The following is a 16,636-nucleotide window of genomic DNA, read 5'->3' as shown; positions in this document are numbered from 1 at the left end:
TTTCACCCTCTCCCTTCTTTCAACATCATCCAACACAAACATGACACCACACTAAACTAATCCGTTACAGCCACCTACGATTATCGGATACCCTTACACACAAAATTCTGATACTTCGGGAAGGAAAACTGCTGTTGTGCGCCCAGGACAGAAAAATCTTTCCAATTACGATGCTGAACGTGCCCTGTGGTGTCACCCAACCAACAATGTCATATGACTTTACATTTTTAGTGTTAAATGCGGCCTCCATATAGTAAGGAGAATGTTACTGTACTCGTGTATTTTCATTAGCAGAACAGGCAGCTACAATTGTTGTCGATTTCTAAGAATGTCACACAGTGTGTGGCTTACTTACAATAGCATGACTCATGAACTACTTTGTGTACATTTTTTGCATGTACAATGAGTACCAAAACGTTGTGCCAAAATTATACAGATAGTAGAGGAATCAAAAATTAGTATTCTGAAATATGGGACCAATGGTCGAGAGTAATTATCAAATGTGGTACGAGCTATAGAATGAGTAAAGCGTGTTTATGCATCGACACTTATTGCATGAAGTACATCTTCTGTGGGAATTCCGTGATGAAGATTACCGCTGTTTAAAGTTCGTGAGTGGATGTTGAAGACGGAGCATTAGTCTTCACAAGAACCAGCGCACATCTATTTAACGTATGGAGCAGCCGGACGTAGTGTCCGAAAAGCCGAACGAATATACAGAGAAATGTTTCGCAAAGAAATCATCTCCTTGTGCCAGTTTGTCCCCTCATTCCCATCTGTCAGTTACGTAAAGAGAAACACTTTAGGCAGCGCTTCATGCGGTTACCACTTATCCCGACACATTCTGCAGTCCTTCTTCGTAGTGAATGACCCTTTCTTTCAAATGCACCTGGCCCCAATCTGATTGCGTTACATTAATTGGCCACACGATTCTCAGGCTTTTGCATGTTGCCGATGTGCTGAGCCTTTAAATACTGGCATAGGCACAAAGCCAACGGACTCAGGCCCTCTGAACGAGGCGGCCATGCAGCTGGACCTCCTGGACCAACTCCCGTCCATGAAACACTACAGTCAGGTGCTATCGCACGATCTGTAGAATGGTATCCCGTAGCGCATAAACCACAGTCGTCTTTCTGCAAGGATAACGTTGTCCAGCAGCACTGGTAATTCATGGCGCAAAAATCGGTTAGAGACAGCACCTACACTACAATTTACTCGCCACAGGTAAGACGGCGTATATTTAAAAAAGTTTTGGTTTTCAGCTTTATAGTTATAGGAACTTTTCTTCTATTGGCAGCTTGAATAAATTCTCACTGTTGACGAAGAGTGGGCTTCAGTACTGGTGCAGCATTTGCAGGAAGTGTTACGCTTCTACTTTCATCTCAAGAAATCTGCTGCGGAAAGTCACCGTTTGCTAGTGGAAACGTGTGGAGAACATGACCTGTCGGAAACAGCCTGCAAAGACTGGTTTCGAAAATTCAAAGAAAACGATGTTGAGCTGAGTGAAAAATTGCGTCTTGGTCCGTGTCGTGTACCATGAACTGCTGCGACCGGGTCAAAAGGTGAGTGCTGAACGCTTTAAAGTGCAGTAACTAAATTTAAATCATGCACTTAAAGAAAAACACCCAAAACAAGCGCAGAGACGCGATAAAGTCATTCTGTTTAATTTCAGTGCCAGATCACATGTTGCAGAGTGAAGCGGGCCTTGAAGGGACATCGATGGGATGTCTTACACCACCCTCCATATTTTGCAGATATTGCCTCCTTCCGATTAACATTTACTTCGGTCCATGGAGAATGGTTTTTCTGAACACCACCTCACAGCTTTTAAAGATCTCGAAAACTGGGTCCATGACTGCATCTTCTCAAAAATCCTGATTTTTTTTTTTCGCGGTAACCATTTGCTACCCGAAAGGTGCGAAGCTGTTCTAGCTGCCGAAGGACACTCCTTTCAGTAAATTATGTAATACTATGTCAACGGCCGAGCAGTGGTGGATACACCAGTTCCCGTCACATCACCGGAGTTAAGCTGCGTCACCATGGCGAGTACTTGGATGGGTGACCGTCGAGATACACCGCGTGCTGTTGACTATTTCCCTTCGCCTTTGGACAGAGGCGATAGGTGGGGTGGAGATGTAAAGTCCCTGATCACCAGTCTTTGCACCGAAGTCCTGTATTAAATTCCAAATCTCTGCGTTGCATCTCATGAACTGAGGGCATGCGATACTGTTGATCGTGATCAGTTTGCCGGATGCGCTCGGTGGCACCCCTGCTGCTCTTCAGCCGGCCGCTGTGGCCGATCGGTTCTAGGCACCTCAGTCCGGAACTGCGACGCTGCTACGGTTGCAGGTTCGAATCCTGCCTCGGGCATGGATGTGTGTGATGTCCTTAGGATAGTTAGGTTTAAGTAGTTCTAAGTCTAGGGGACTGATGACCTCAGATGTTAAGTTCCATAGTGCTCAGAGCCATTTGAACCATTTTCGCTGCTCTTCGACTAGGCAATGTGCCGACACGGGGTTTCACCCTCTCCTTTCTCTCAGCATTTCCAACACAACCCCCCCCCCTCACACACACACACACACACACACATACACACCATTAAATTCTTCTAGACTTAACAGATACACTTGCTCGCACAACTCTCATCGTCTGTGAAAGAAAGGCACCTATGGATGAGGAGAATAGGATAAACGCTTCCAATTAGGTAGCTTAACCTCCCCTTTGGGGTCTCCAACTCATTCATTCCATTCGACTTTACTTTACTTCATTCCTTTCTAATAAAATAAACATGTATTTTTGTCCAACATACAGAGGGAATTAATTCAATCACCCAATAGTTTTGACCAGTACTACCTCCTGCACAAATATGTGACACTTTTTCTAGTCACCAGGAATACATACGTAAACTTCGAAGCATACAATGTGATGACCACCTGAGGAGCAGAGATCACACCCCTACCATGTGCAAAGAATTTGGCCAAACGAATACTGACCTTTAGTTCGGTACCTTTCGATGGATTATCCAGCACAGCACAGCTTCCTGATATTTCAACTACGAAACAGCCAAGTCTAGAGCGATGAAAGTATGTACACCATGCTTTCCTCAGATTAGCCAGCAAGTATTACAGTCAACGTGCAGGCTAGAATTTTACAAAATCAACAAATAGATTCAAATATGCAGCCACCCCATCTGAATAGTGCATGTTATCCGGTATTCATTCGAGACATACTGTCACAGTTGTTGAAGACTCTACCTTTTGTTTTCCGCCACCAAATGTTGCTTCCAGAAACGGTGCATCACGCATGGCATATTAATGTCCCTGCCCAAACAGACAACAGACGCACTCGTAGTTTCGTGAGTGTGGTGGATTGTGGGTTACGGGCACGCAACGACGAAGTTATCAGCGTCCTTACGAAATTAGTAGAGAAGAATGTGGTTAAAACTGAAAATTTGAGAAAAGATACAAAATCCAATATAAAATCGCACGCACTCTCTTCTCGTTTCATTATATGGAACCCACCACATGGCCCAGTCCATCAATGGGTTTCTATCCCACGAATTCTTTGCTACGGGGCTACATGTAATCGTTGGCATACGAAACTTCAGTTGAATCTATGGATGAACTGGGTGTTGGGGTCCTAATAACCTGTCTTATAGTACAACAGGGAACAGTGATTTTTGAGAGTTAGTGGCAATAAAATAAGTGCCACTGTAATGCATACATTGAGACTGACCGCCGTCACTTTCAACACATATTATGAGCTTAAGATTTTGCTAGAAGGTTGTAAGCTGTTTACGCCAGTAAAAAAAACGAATAATTCATTTTCGAATATTACTTTTTTATCTCAAGGTTAGCAATATATATATAACCCTTTCTGGTCAAATTATCTGGACACCTATTCATAGATATTAATATGGCCTTAATGACGATTAGAACTCTACGGGAAACACTTTCAATGCGGTGTCTGAATGTCTGTGTGGGATGGAAGCACACTGTTCCTCAAAATCTAAGACTGGGGTCTTGAGCGAAATCGACGTTGCAATTCATATCAAAAGTGTCCTGGTGGGGTCAGATCGTGACTTTGGGCAGGCCAGTCCACTTCAGGAATATTACTGTTCACAAGTCATTGCTTTATAGATGCTGGTTTGTGGCAGATACTGATTTACGTCAGCTAATGTTTTTCAGGTAGTTGCCAAGCTCAAAAACTACCACTGAATTGCCATGTTATGTAGTGCGATTCATCACTCGATATCACTCGTTCCTCAGTCATGCACTGTCCAATGACGTCCTTCTTTAGATAATCTAAATCATCGCTTAGCATTACTTACGGAAATATCTGGCTTATGAGAATCTCTTCGACGACTGTACCCCACGCTTTATAACTCCCTAAGCACAGTTGTTGCCCTAGCTCGACTGGAGACAGCACTTGAAAATTAACGAGAGATTTATTCCGCTGATTTCATGCAATTTTTTACAACCACCCTCCGCAATGCTGGACGGTTCTTGTCCGGCGATACATGAGGTCTACCTGGTCTGGGTTTAGCTGTGGGTGTTCCTTTGCGTTTCCACCTCACAATCACATCATCAACAGTCGACTTGAGCAGATTTAGAAAGGTTGCAGTGTCCCTGCTGGATTTGTTACTCAGGTTACATCCAGCGAGTAGTCCACGTTCGAACTCACTGAGCGCTCCTGAACGTCTTGTTCTGATCTTGCTGCTTCCCTACTGACAACGTAATACTCCTCGCCTTCTTTTGTACTGACGGGGACACCACTCGTGATAGCGAGTGGGCTCTTCCGCATTACGTATAATGTACAAGAAGTTTGTACAAGGAGAGTAATATCTCAGGGCGCAGTAAATTGTGCAATTCGGTGCTTAAATGTTCATATAGATAGGTGTGCAGCTTTCTGTACGCATAGAGTTGCTATTATTTTAATGATATGCACAAAACTAGCTTCACAATAATCATGAAGAACACACATGTATGTCACTTTAGGAATTTACTGATATGAAACAGCGAATAATTTATATATCGCACTTTCAAACATCTGCTTCTGTCTGCAATAGATTTCTCAGCTCTCTTAGAAGCATCATTATGTACTCTTTTGCAGATTTATTTATGTGCTTTTGCCCTATTCGGACGCGATCTTCCGCTTTTGCACATTTCTGTCAATTAATTCGAAACTATCAGAGAAACATACATTAATGGACCAACTATAGAGATTTTCATCTCTTTTAGATATTTGGTGATATTGTTACAAAGCGACATTAAACGAGAACATGATTTTAGTAGTAGGGTGAAGAATGGAAGACTTAGAGTTGTTGTGTGAATCTTGTACAATGCAGTACGTATGTGGAGAAAACTCCACAAACGACGATAGTGCACCCTGCACCAAAATACGGGTCGAGCGTTTTGGGCTTTTATCGATGGAATTCAGAGAAACGATACTTTGATCGTAATAGGTTAATACAGTGTATTATAAAGGTTAATATAGACACGCACAAAGCTTGAATGGCAATAATATTGTTGATTCCTTGGCGGCCACTTTTTGCCGTGCTGCCGGTTGGCGCTTTTACTTCAGCCGACGGTCGATTAGCGATTTTACCACTCAACGGCCGTCAGACGAAGATCCCGAGACGAGCCTCAAGAGGCAGGACGTTAAACTGAAATCCTCAAATGGAAGGACCGCTGTTTTCGCATAGCCCTATTGTGTAAATTTTGGAAACTGAAGACTATGCAATATGTCTTCTCCTTATGTCGCGTACCTCAGGTATATCATATGAGATTCAGAGAGATATGGGATTCAGCGGGTACGGCGACACACAGTCACTTTTCTACCGCTTCATACACGAATGGAATACGATGGGGATAGCTAATACCGGTATTAAGTACTATTCACAATACACTGCACAGTGATTTCTGGAGCACATGCGTAGATGTAGATGACGATCAAGTAATGGCAGATTTATACATCTTATAGATCTGTATAATGTTGAACAAACCGTGCTGGTCATAAAGCCAAAGATAATAATTGCGTTAAAGGTGGCAGCTCATCTGTCTTCAGTCTTGTAACGTGATTTGTTATGACAATAGGCAAAGCAGTTAGCTGTCAGTCACATGGAACGCACATTTGTAGCTCAGCGATGTAGAATATGATTCTCCATAGTAGCACATGGATTCTCGTTGCAACGATATGTGTTATCAAAGGTGATGATGCTTCTACCTGTGAGACGGGTGCCAAATACGTCTACATCTACATCCACATCTGCATCTGTACTCAGCTAAACACGTTGCACCACAGATGCGAGTTACCAAAGTTGGTAGTACTTCTACGCGTGAAACGAATGTCATCTACATCTACATCTATACGCTGTTGAACACTGCTAAGTGCATGGCAGAGTGTACGTCCCATTATACCAGTTGTTATAACTTTTCCACGTTCAATTCGCGTGAAGAGCGCAGGAAGAATGATTGTCTAAATGCTTCTGTCAGTGTCTTAACTACTCTAATCTTGTCCTATGGGAGCGATATATTTCTAGAGTCATCATTCAAAACCGGTTCTTGAAACTTTGTTAGTAGACTTTATCGGGATAGTTTCCGTCTATCTTCAAGAGCATGTCAATTCAGATCTTCCAACAATTCTGTGACACTCTCCCGCGGGGAACACCCTGTGACCATTCGCGCTGACCTCTGTATACATTCAATGTCCCCTGCTAATAATATCTGATACAGGTCTCACACACTTGAGCAATAGTGTAAGATGAGTCGTACGAGTGATTTCTAAGCAATTTCCTTTGTGGACTCATTGCATTACCCTAATGTTGTACAAATAAACCGAAGCCTATCTGCTCTACCCACAACTGAGCCTATGTGATCGTTCCATTTCATGCCCCTACTGAGCATTATTCCCAGGTATTTGCAGGAATTTACAGACTGCAACTGTGACTTGCTGATATTATATCCGTTAGATGTAAGACGTTCGCTTTGTGTGCTATGAAATTCCTTTGCAGCAGTTTACTATTAACGATATGCTCCGAAACAACTTCGCCTTTCCCAGGATGCCACTACGTTGTCACCTATACTGCAATTCAGAGAGAGCAAGTGGCTTGTGTCATCGTCTTTGGAAGAGTTATAGAAGTCCGACGTCCTGTCGCCCGTTAGTGACTCTAAGGCCATTTGCAAAGCACAGATTTGAACAGTCCCATTGGCGGCACAACGTGTAGATCGGACAACCATCCTGTTTCCGTGATACTAATTCCCAGCCTCTGGAACATCGCAACCTGCTACTCGTAATTATTAAATTCCATTAAATCAGTTGCTGCTACTGTACTCGAAACATGGAGATTATGAATGACATTAATGAGCCAAATCATTATGAGCACTTGCTAAATATTGCGTTGATCCACTTTTGGAACGCAGTGTAGCAGCTATACCATGGGGTCGAATTCTGCAAGTACTTGGCAGTTGTCCGCAGCTCGTGGTCGTGCGGTAGCGCTCTCGCTTCCCACGCCCGGGCTCCCGGGTTCGATTCCCGGTGGGGTCAGGGATTTTCTCTGCCTCGTGATGACTGGGTGTTGTGTGCTGTCCTTAGGTTAGTTAGGTTTAAGTAGTTCTAAGTTCTAGGGGACTGATGACCATAGATGTTAAGTACCATAGTGCTCAGAGCCATTTGAACCATTTGAACTTGGCAGTTTTCCGTAGATATCTGGTACCAGATATCAACGGACAGATGACACATTTCCCTTAAATTATGGGGCGATGGTTTGTGGGCGTGACTCTGGCGCGCGATAGCGTCTCAGATGTGTTTCATCAGGTTCAGATCGGGAATATTTGGTGGCCAACGTCAGTTCACTATCATGCTCCGGAAGTAACTCTAGCGCGATTATGGCCTGATGACTTGGAGAGATAATCTGCTGGAAGATGCCATCGTCAATGGGGAAGACATCAAGCACGAAGGGATGCAAGTGGTCCGCCCAAATGTTCACATTATCAAATGGTTCAAATGGCTCTGAGCACTATGGGACTTAACGTCTGAGGTCATCAGTCCCCTAGAACTCAGAACTATTTAAACCTAACTAACCTAAGGACATCACACACATCCATGCCCGAGGCAGGATTCGAACCTGCGACCGTAGCGGTCCCGTGGTTCCAGACTGAAGCGCCTAGAACTGCTCGGTCACACCGGCCGGCTTCACATTATCCACAACTTTCATGGTGCCTTCGATTACTAAAAGGATGAACGTCTCCGCTAGTGTAATTCTGATCAAATGGCTTAAATGGCTCTAAGCACTATGGGACTTAACATCTGAGGTCGTCAGTCCCATAGCCGGCCGGTTTGGCCGAGCGGTTCTAGGCGCTTCAGTTTGGAACCGCGCGACCGCTACGGTCGCAGGTTCGAATCCTGCCTCGGGCATGGATGTATGTGATGTCCTTAGGTTAGTTAGGTTTAAGTAGTTCTAAGTTCTAGGGGACTGATGACCTAAGATGTTAAGTCCCATTGTGCTCAGAGCCATTTTTTCATCGGTCCCATAGACTTACAAGGGGAAGCCACTAAGTTTGGAACGCGGATTTACTGTAAACTTCGTACCCTCGTAGTACTCCATGAGGACAACAAAATGTATAAGCAGTAGCGCGTACTTCTCAAGCGTTACTGAGAAAATCGCAAGATAATTTCGGTCGTCAAATATATATCTGTGCCTGGCTATTTTTACCATGAAGCGGCTGCAGCCGAGCGGTACTGGCACAGTAGCTAACCTTTCTAATAGAAAAACTGAGCGAACGGATCAACGAACAAACTGAACGGGTGTCATCGACGTCCGCCCTGAACAAATTTAGCGAACAATACAGAACAGTTTTTTTCTGTAAAAAAAAGTGGTTGTCGTTCAAGCCGCTGGATCGAGTTCCGTTCGTCACTTATTTTTTTTCAACACAGTCATTTTCTTTACTACTGTATTACAATCGATATAATGTGAAAAATACGTGTAATCGGATGAACTTTCATTAAATTTGCAACGTTATTTGGCAGTCAACAAATTTTTATTATCACAAATAATATAATATTCATAACTATCGACTAGTAAACGACCAAACGCATAAAGTAATACTGAAAACGTATGCTTGTCCGTGTCTTCAGAACTGTTCGTATTTAATCGAAACAGAACGAGAAATAGCTTCTCGGAAGACGCTATTAAAATACACTCGATACTGCATAACCAATTATCAGCGCTGATTTTTAGGAAATTCTGCGTTATGCATGGTTTTCTTCCAAACTATCATCCGAAAGAGAGGTTTTTGAAAATGTTAAAGAGGTTTGTTTTCCACGGAAAACGTCAAAAGACCTTGCGTATGCGGAAACATAGCATTTATTCAATGCAGCTGGTGCCGTAACTTTATGTTTTCCATGTTTTTACGAAAAATACCATCCTGCAACTTGCACTCGTAATGTAGAAAGCGACGATTAATTGTACATCTTTCGAAAGCCGTCTGTGCCGGTAAAAACTTGGAGGTAACAGGTCGTTTCGGGCTCCTTCTACGTATAAGGGATTTCTCAAATCACGGACAAGCATACATTTTCAGTATCACTTTATGCGTTTGGTCGTTTACTAGTCGATAGTTATGAATATTACATTATTTGTGACAGTAAAAATTAGTAGATTGCTAAATAACATTGTAAATTTAATAAAAGTTCATCCGATTACACGTATTTTCCCCATTATATCAATTGTAATATAAATAGTAAAGAAAATGACTGTGTTGAAAATAAAAAAAAAAACTGACGAACGGAACTCGATCCAGCGATCCAACGGCTTGAACGCCAACCACTTTTTTTTTTTAAAGAAAAAACATTTTGTTTTATACTGTTCGTTCAATTTGTTCAGGGCGGACGTCCGATGACACCCATTTAGTTTGTTCGTTGATCCGTCCGTTCAGTTTTCTTATAAGAAAGGTTAAATAACGCTCTGACCAAACACGCTATTTTTTACCACTTTTTTATGAATTTTTTTCTTTTTACAATGCGCTGCAATTTTGCAAAAAACACAAGGAAAAAAAGTGCCGGAGGAGGAATCGAACAGGACACCTCCGGCGCAAGACTCCGAGCCCTAAACACTTTTCTTTTTTTTAATAGCCAGCTATCCTAGCCACTTTTTTTTTAACAAAAATGAAAAAAAAAGGAAAAAGAATTTTGGAAGGTTTGTTTTTCTGCTTTTTTTTAATTTTATATTTATACAAATGGATAAAAGGAAGGCCTTTCCTCTTCGGCTACATAAACAGAGTAATAGAAAGTCGTCCCGTTACGACAAAGGATGCTCCATACTATAGCCCGCTGCGAATTTTTCGTTAACTGTCGTCTCGTTGCTGTGTTGTTTCCGTTGTTTGTTAAATCTCATAAAAGAAAGGAACTGGGAAGAGATGCTATGGTTATCTACTCATGTCATCGATAATCCAGCTGCGGGGCGGATTATGGAATGCGCTCCAAAGAAAATTAGAAAAATATTGCCTATATTTAGGGTTCTTGACGATCGCACAATGTAGTTCGTTGGGGTAATACCAAAAATCGGGTACTGTCTTTTCGCCATTACCGAATAGGTAGCGAGCAGCGTGGCCGCTGATCCACGTCACAGAGTTCGTTTTTGCTCTTGGGAAATAAATCTTATCGGGGAAAAGAAGTGATCGGGTAGTTATCCTGTCGGGAGTCGTCCGTGTGAGAAAAGTCAATATCTGATGCACCAAATACCAAACGTCCTTTGCCGACCCGCATTCGAAACGATGTTCATCCGTGTCAATCACTTGGCATGTGGAACACAAGGGTGAATCAGCGAGGTGGATGTGATGTAGGCGGGACTGGCTCAACTGTTTCCCATTAACAGTTACGTACCATGCAGATTGCACGTCAGTATCAAGGGTGGTGGCATTCACTGCCTGCTACACAGCGCGCCAGTTTGTAGTGGGGTGTTTGCTTTCAATCACATTCGGCGTCCTGTTCATTTGCATGGCAGCATATATCACCCTCGTCATCATCAAGCGTGTGGGTAGTAGTGCGGTGCGGATGTAGCTTAATTCAAGGAAGAATTGGCTAATGTAGAAGAAAGGTACTGGGATGTCCGATATCATCACAGGGGGTGCGAGTGAGATTGGTCGTCAGGCTTCCAGTAAGAGACTTGTGAGGCATCTCGTACTTCTTCGCCAGAGTTGCAGGTGGCAGCTGACGAACAGGGCCTTCGCTCTGTTATGAACATGACAAAGGCCTAAACCCCCTCTGCTCCTCGGGAGGGTTAGGGACTCGTAACGAATCTTAAATAACATGCCCGTATTAACAAAGGATCCCAAAACCGCCAACATGCGGTGAGCCAGAGTAGGTGGTATCGGGAGTCATCTGTGCAAAATGGGGGATACGTGACGCCAAATAGCCGTTAGCATATTGTGTCCGTTGCAGGAGGTCTAGGTGTCTAAGACGGTGGTCACTTATTCCTGCTCGCATCTGATTCAATAAACGCCTGTAGTTAAGGGCTGTTGAACGCTTCATGTCAGATGTGAAATCAATGCCAAGACAGCGGACTGTGTCACTGATTCGTAGCGGTGCGACGCTCTCGTCGGGTAGGCCTCTGCCTATAGACAGTGCTTGTGATTTGTGGAAATTGAGATGGCTCCCCGATGCCGCGCCGTACGTCGCCACCCACGCCAGTGCTGCACGAACATCGTCATTATTGCGGAGAAGGAGTACCAGATCATCCGCATAGACAGTGCAGCAAAAAGTGTGTCCACCAAGGGACATCCCAGTCAGGCGTTGTCGGAGGCCGCAGAGGAGTGGTTCCAAGACGAGGGCATACAATATCGCCGAAAGAGGGCAGCCTTGTCGCACCGATCGCTGGATCAGTATCGGTGGCGTGAGACGGCCATTATATAACACCATGGACGTCGCGCCGCGTACGAGAGGCATCAGTACATTAACTATGACGTCCGGATACTCCATGTGTCGCAGTACCTCCATCAAAATTGTGTGGTCGACTCTGTCAAAGGCGTGGCTAAAGTCGAGTGAGGCCAAAACTCCTGGCAGTAGGCGAGCTTTGGCTAGCGCGATCATATCTCTATATCGGCACAATGCAGTGCGAATATTATGGTCACCACCTAAAGATGCCTGGTCCTGCGTCACAATACATCGTACTGATCGCTTTAGGTGTGCCGCCAGAAGCCGGGTGAAAATCTTCAAGTCACTGTCTAGTAAGGTCAAGGGCCGATAGTTACTGATCCAGAATCTGCCTCGTGGTTTGTGTATGGGCACAATCAGTCCTTCTAGGAAATCCCCAGGGATCTGCGTCGTGGGAGACATAAGATCACGGCTAGCAGCTTCATGGTAAAAAGGGCCACGCACAGATACATATACATTTGACGACCGAAATTATCTTGCGATTTTCTCAATAACTCTTGAGAAGTACGCGCTACTGCTTACACATTTTCTTATCCTCATGGAGTACTACGAGTGTACGAAGTCTGCAGTAAAACCACGTTCCAAACGTCGTGGCCTCCCCTTGTTAGAACTACTTAAACGTAACTAACCTAAGGACATCACAAACATCCATGCCCGAGGCAGGATTCGAACCTGCGACCGTAGCAGCAGCGCGGTTCCGGACTGAAGCGCCTGGAACCACTAGGCCACAGCGGCCGGCCGTAATTCTGCCCCCACCGGCCTACGTCCTTGGCATGTGCATGTTTCAAGCACCAGGATGACTGCGTATCCAGACACGAACACCTGCCGGGTGTAAGAAAGAAACGTGATTCACCCGACAGGGCACCGCGTTTCCATTGATCCAGGGTCCAAACTCGATGACCCGTGGCTACTACAATCGTAACTGACGATGTCATTCGGTCAATATGAGAACACGAAGGGATCGTCTGCTTCCAAAGTAACGTGCTCAACATTATACGCTGAAAGATGTGCTGCGAAACACATCGGAAACACCTCCACCCTTCTGTCGTCAGATCTGCCGCAGATCTCCACCTATTCTCCTTTACACATGGGCAAGCCTCCGACCTCCACGTTCTTTGATGAGGTGTGAGCGTCCCACACCTTGTCATCTATTCGTGGTTTCACCGACATTCAACCACTTTCTATACATTTTCGAAAGAATAGTACGCGAACAATTGAGTAGCTTCGCGTTTGCACGATGCCCATTCCTGCGCCTCGGGACATAACGGTCTGCACTTTGTCAAAGTCGCTAATTTCACGGGGTTTCTCAATCTGCGGTCGCTACTGTCGCTAGAATAATTTGTCTCTGTTCTGCTTATCGAGCGAGGTGGCGCGGTGGTTAGCACACTGGACTTGCATTCGAGAAGACGACGATTCAAATCCACGCTCGGCCATTACGATTTAGGTTTTTCCATGATTTCCCTAAATTACTAAAAGCAAATGACGGGGTGGTTAGTTTGACAGTGAAGGGTCGATTTCCTTCCCCATCCTCGAATAATCTGAGCTTGAGATTGGTCTCTAATGACCTGATTGTCGATGGGATGGTAACCTTAATCTTTCTTTCTTCCTTCTTTCCTTTCCGCTTCTACGGTTTCAGTCCCTCGTCACTTCCCTGCAAACCCAACAGGTGACATTCACTCGCTCGGTGGTCACTATCACAATGTTTTGGAAATCAATCTACTTGTCAGAATTTGTGGTTTGGTGGGAAGAGATCGCTCCTGTAAATCTTGTATGAGGGGCGATCAAAACTTTTACATAAGATGGCGTTGCGACAGCGTATGTGCAACCCATCGCGACTCCGTTGTTGGTATACAAACACTGACATGTAGGCAGTGGGTTAATGTGGCTTTTGATCACCCGTTATACTAACAGTACATTAAAACCCCGTTTTCATATGATGCCAAGACTCTTGGTATAACTAACAACGCTTTGCGGAACTCCATCCGTGATTGTTCATCGGGTTCGCTTAACGCGAATAAATGTAGCCACGCTTTATCAGAGATAAAGAGAATTTCACAGATTGCAACAGACAGTTGCTGTACTCATGTGGAGCATAGTCATCTGGACTGGCCAGTCGAAACGCTACCGTTACTTGGTAAGGTTTCAGTTTGAGTTTGGTACATCTCCCTGACAAAATACTAGTGACCCGTTAGTCTGCAGTGCGAAAGTCGCTGCTAACGTGTGTAGTTCTACGAAACCCACACACCATCTGCTAAAATCGGAGGAATGAGACACAACATGAGCAGCGATCAGACTCTCGGTATTAGTTCCTGCGCATCGTAGGTGTAACACTTTGTTCATAACATTAGTGAAACTGCAACCACCAGAAACATGGCCCGAGTGAATCTACATCTACATTTATACTCCGCAAGCCACCCAACGATGTGTAGCGGAGGGCACTTTACGTGCCACTGTCATTACCACCCTTTTCTGTTCCAGTCGCGTATGGTTCGCGGGAAGGACTACTGCCGGAAAACCTCCGTGCGCGCTCGAATCTCTCTAATTTTACATTCGTGATCTCCTCGGGAGGTATAAGTAGGGGGAAGCAATATATTCCATACCTCATCCAGAAACGCACCCTCTCGAAACCTAGACAGCAAGCTACACCGCGATGCAGAGCACCTCTCTTGCAGTCTGCCACTTGAGTTTGCTAAACATCTCCGTAACGCTATCACGCTTACCAAATAACCCTGTGACGAAACGCGCAGCTCTTCTTTGGTTCTTCTCTATCTCCTCCGTCAACCCGATCTGTTACGGATCCCACACTGATGAGCAATACTCAAGTATAGGTCGAACGAATGTTTTGTAAGCCACTTCCTTTGTTGATGGACTACAATTTCTAAGGACTCTCCCAATGAATCTCAACCTGGTACTCGCCTTACCAACAATTAATTTTATATGATCATTCCACTTCAAATCGTTCCGCACGCATACTCCCAGATATTTTACAGAAGTAACTGCTACCAGTGTTTGTTCCGCTATCATACACTCCTGGAAATGGAAAAAAGAACACATTGACACCGGTGTGTCAGACCCACCATACTTGCTCCGGACACTGCGAGAGGGCTGTACAAGCAATGATCACACGCACGGCACAGCGGACACACCAGGAACCGCGGTGTTGGCCGTCGAATGGCGCTAGCTGCGCAGCATTTGTGCACCGCCGCCGTCAGTGTCAGCCAGTTTGCCGTGGCATACGGAGCTCCATCGCAGTCTTTAACACTGGTAGCATGCCGCGACAGCGTGGACGTGAACCGTATGTGCAGTTGACGGACTTTGAGCGAGGGCGTATAGTGGGCATGCGGGAGGCCGGGTGGACGTACCGCCGAATTTCTCAACACGTGGGGCGTGAGGTCTCCACAGTACATCGATGTTGTCGCCAGTGGTCGGCGGAAGGTGCACGTGCCCGTCGACCTGGGACCGGACCGCAGCGACGCACGGATGCACGCCAAGACCGTAGGATCCTACGCAGTGCCGTAGGGGACCGCACCGCCACTTCCCAGCAAATTAGGGACACTGTTGCTCCTGGGGTATCGGCGAGGACCATTCGCAACCGTCTCCATGAAGCTGGGCTACGGTCCCGCACACCGTTAGGCCGTCTTCCGCTCACGCCCCAACATCGTGCAGCCCGCCTCCAGTGGTGTCGCGACAGGCGTGAATGGAGGGACGAATGGAGACGTGTCGTCTTCCGCGATGAGAGTCGCTTCTGCCTTGGTGCCAATGATGGTCGTATGCGTGTTTGGCGCCGTGCAGGTGAGCGCCACAATCAGGACTGCATACGACCGAGGCACACAGGGCCAACACCCGGCATCATGGTGTGGGGAGCGATCTCCTACACTGGCCGTACACCACTGGTGATCGTCGAGGGGACACTGAATAGTGCACGGTACATCCAAACCGTCATCCAACCCATCGTTCTACCATTCCTAGACCGGCAAGGGAACGTGCTGTTCCAACAGGACAATGCACGTCCGCATGTATCCCGTGCCACCCAACGTGCTCTAGAAGGTGTAAGTCAACTACCCTGGCCAGCAAGATCTCCGGATCTGTCCCCCATTGAGCATGTTTGGGACTGGATGAAGCGTCGTCTCAAGCGGTCTGCACGTCCAGCACGAACGCTGGTCCAACTGAGGCGCCAGGTGGAAATGGCATGGCAAGCCGTTCCACAGGACTACATCCAGCATCTCTACGATCGTCTCCATGGGAGAATAGCAGCCTGCATTGCTGCGAAAGGTGGATATACACTGTACTAGTGCCGACATTGTGCATGCTCTGTTGCCTGTGTCTATGTGCCTGTGGTTCTGTCAGTGTGATCATGTGATGTATCTGACCCCAGGAATGTGTCAATAAAGTTTCCCCTTCCTGGGACAATGAATTCACGGTGTTCTTATTTCAATTTCCAGGAGTGTATAATCATACAAGAAAGGATCCTTCTTTCTATGTATTCGCAATACATTACGTTTGTCTATGTTAAGGGTCAGTTGCCACTCCCTGCACCAAGTGCCTATCCGCTGCAGATCTTCCTGCATTTCGCTACAATTTTCTAATGTTGCAACTTCTCTGTATAGTAAAGCATCATCCAAGAAAAGCCGCATGGAACTTCCGACACTATCTACTAGGTCATTTATATATATTGTGAAAAGCAATGGTCCCATAACACTCCCCCGTG

Source organism: Schistocerca americana, chromosome X (genome assembly GCF_021461395.2).
Source record: "Schistocerca americana isolate TAMUIC-IGC-003095 chromosome X, iqSchAmer2.1, whole genome shotgun sequence".
NCBI lineage: Eukaryota > Metazoa > Arthropoda > Insecta > Orthoptera > Acrididae > Schistocerca > Schistocerca americana.
Note: the sequence above shows the minus strand (reverse complement) of the source record.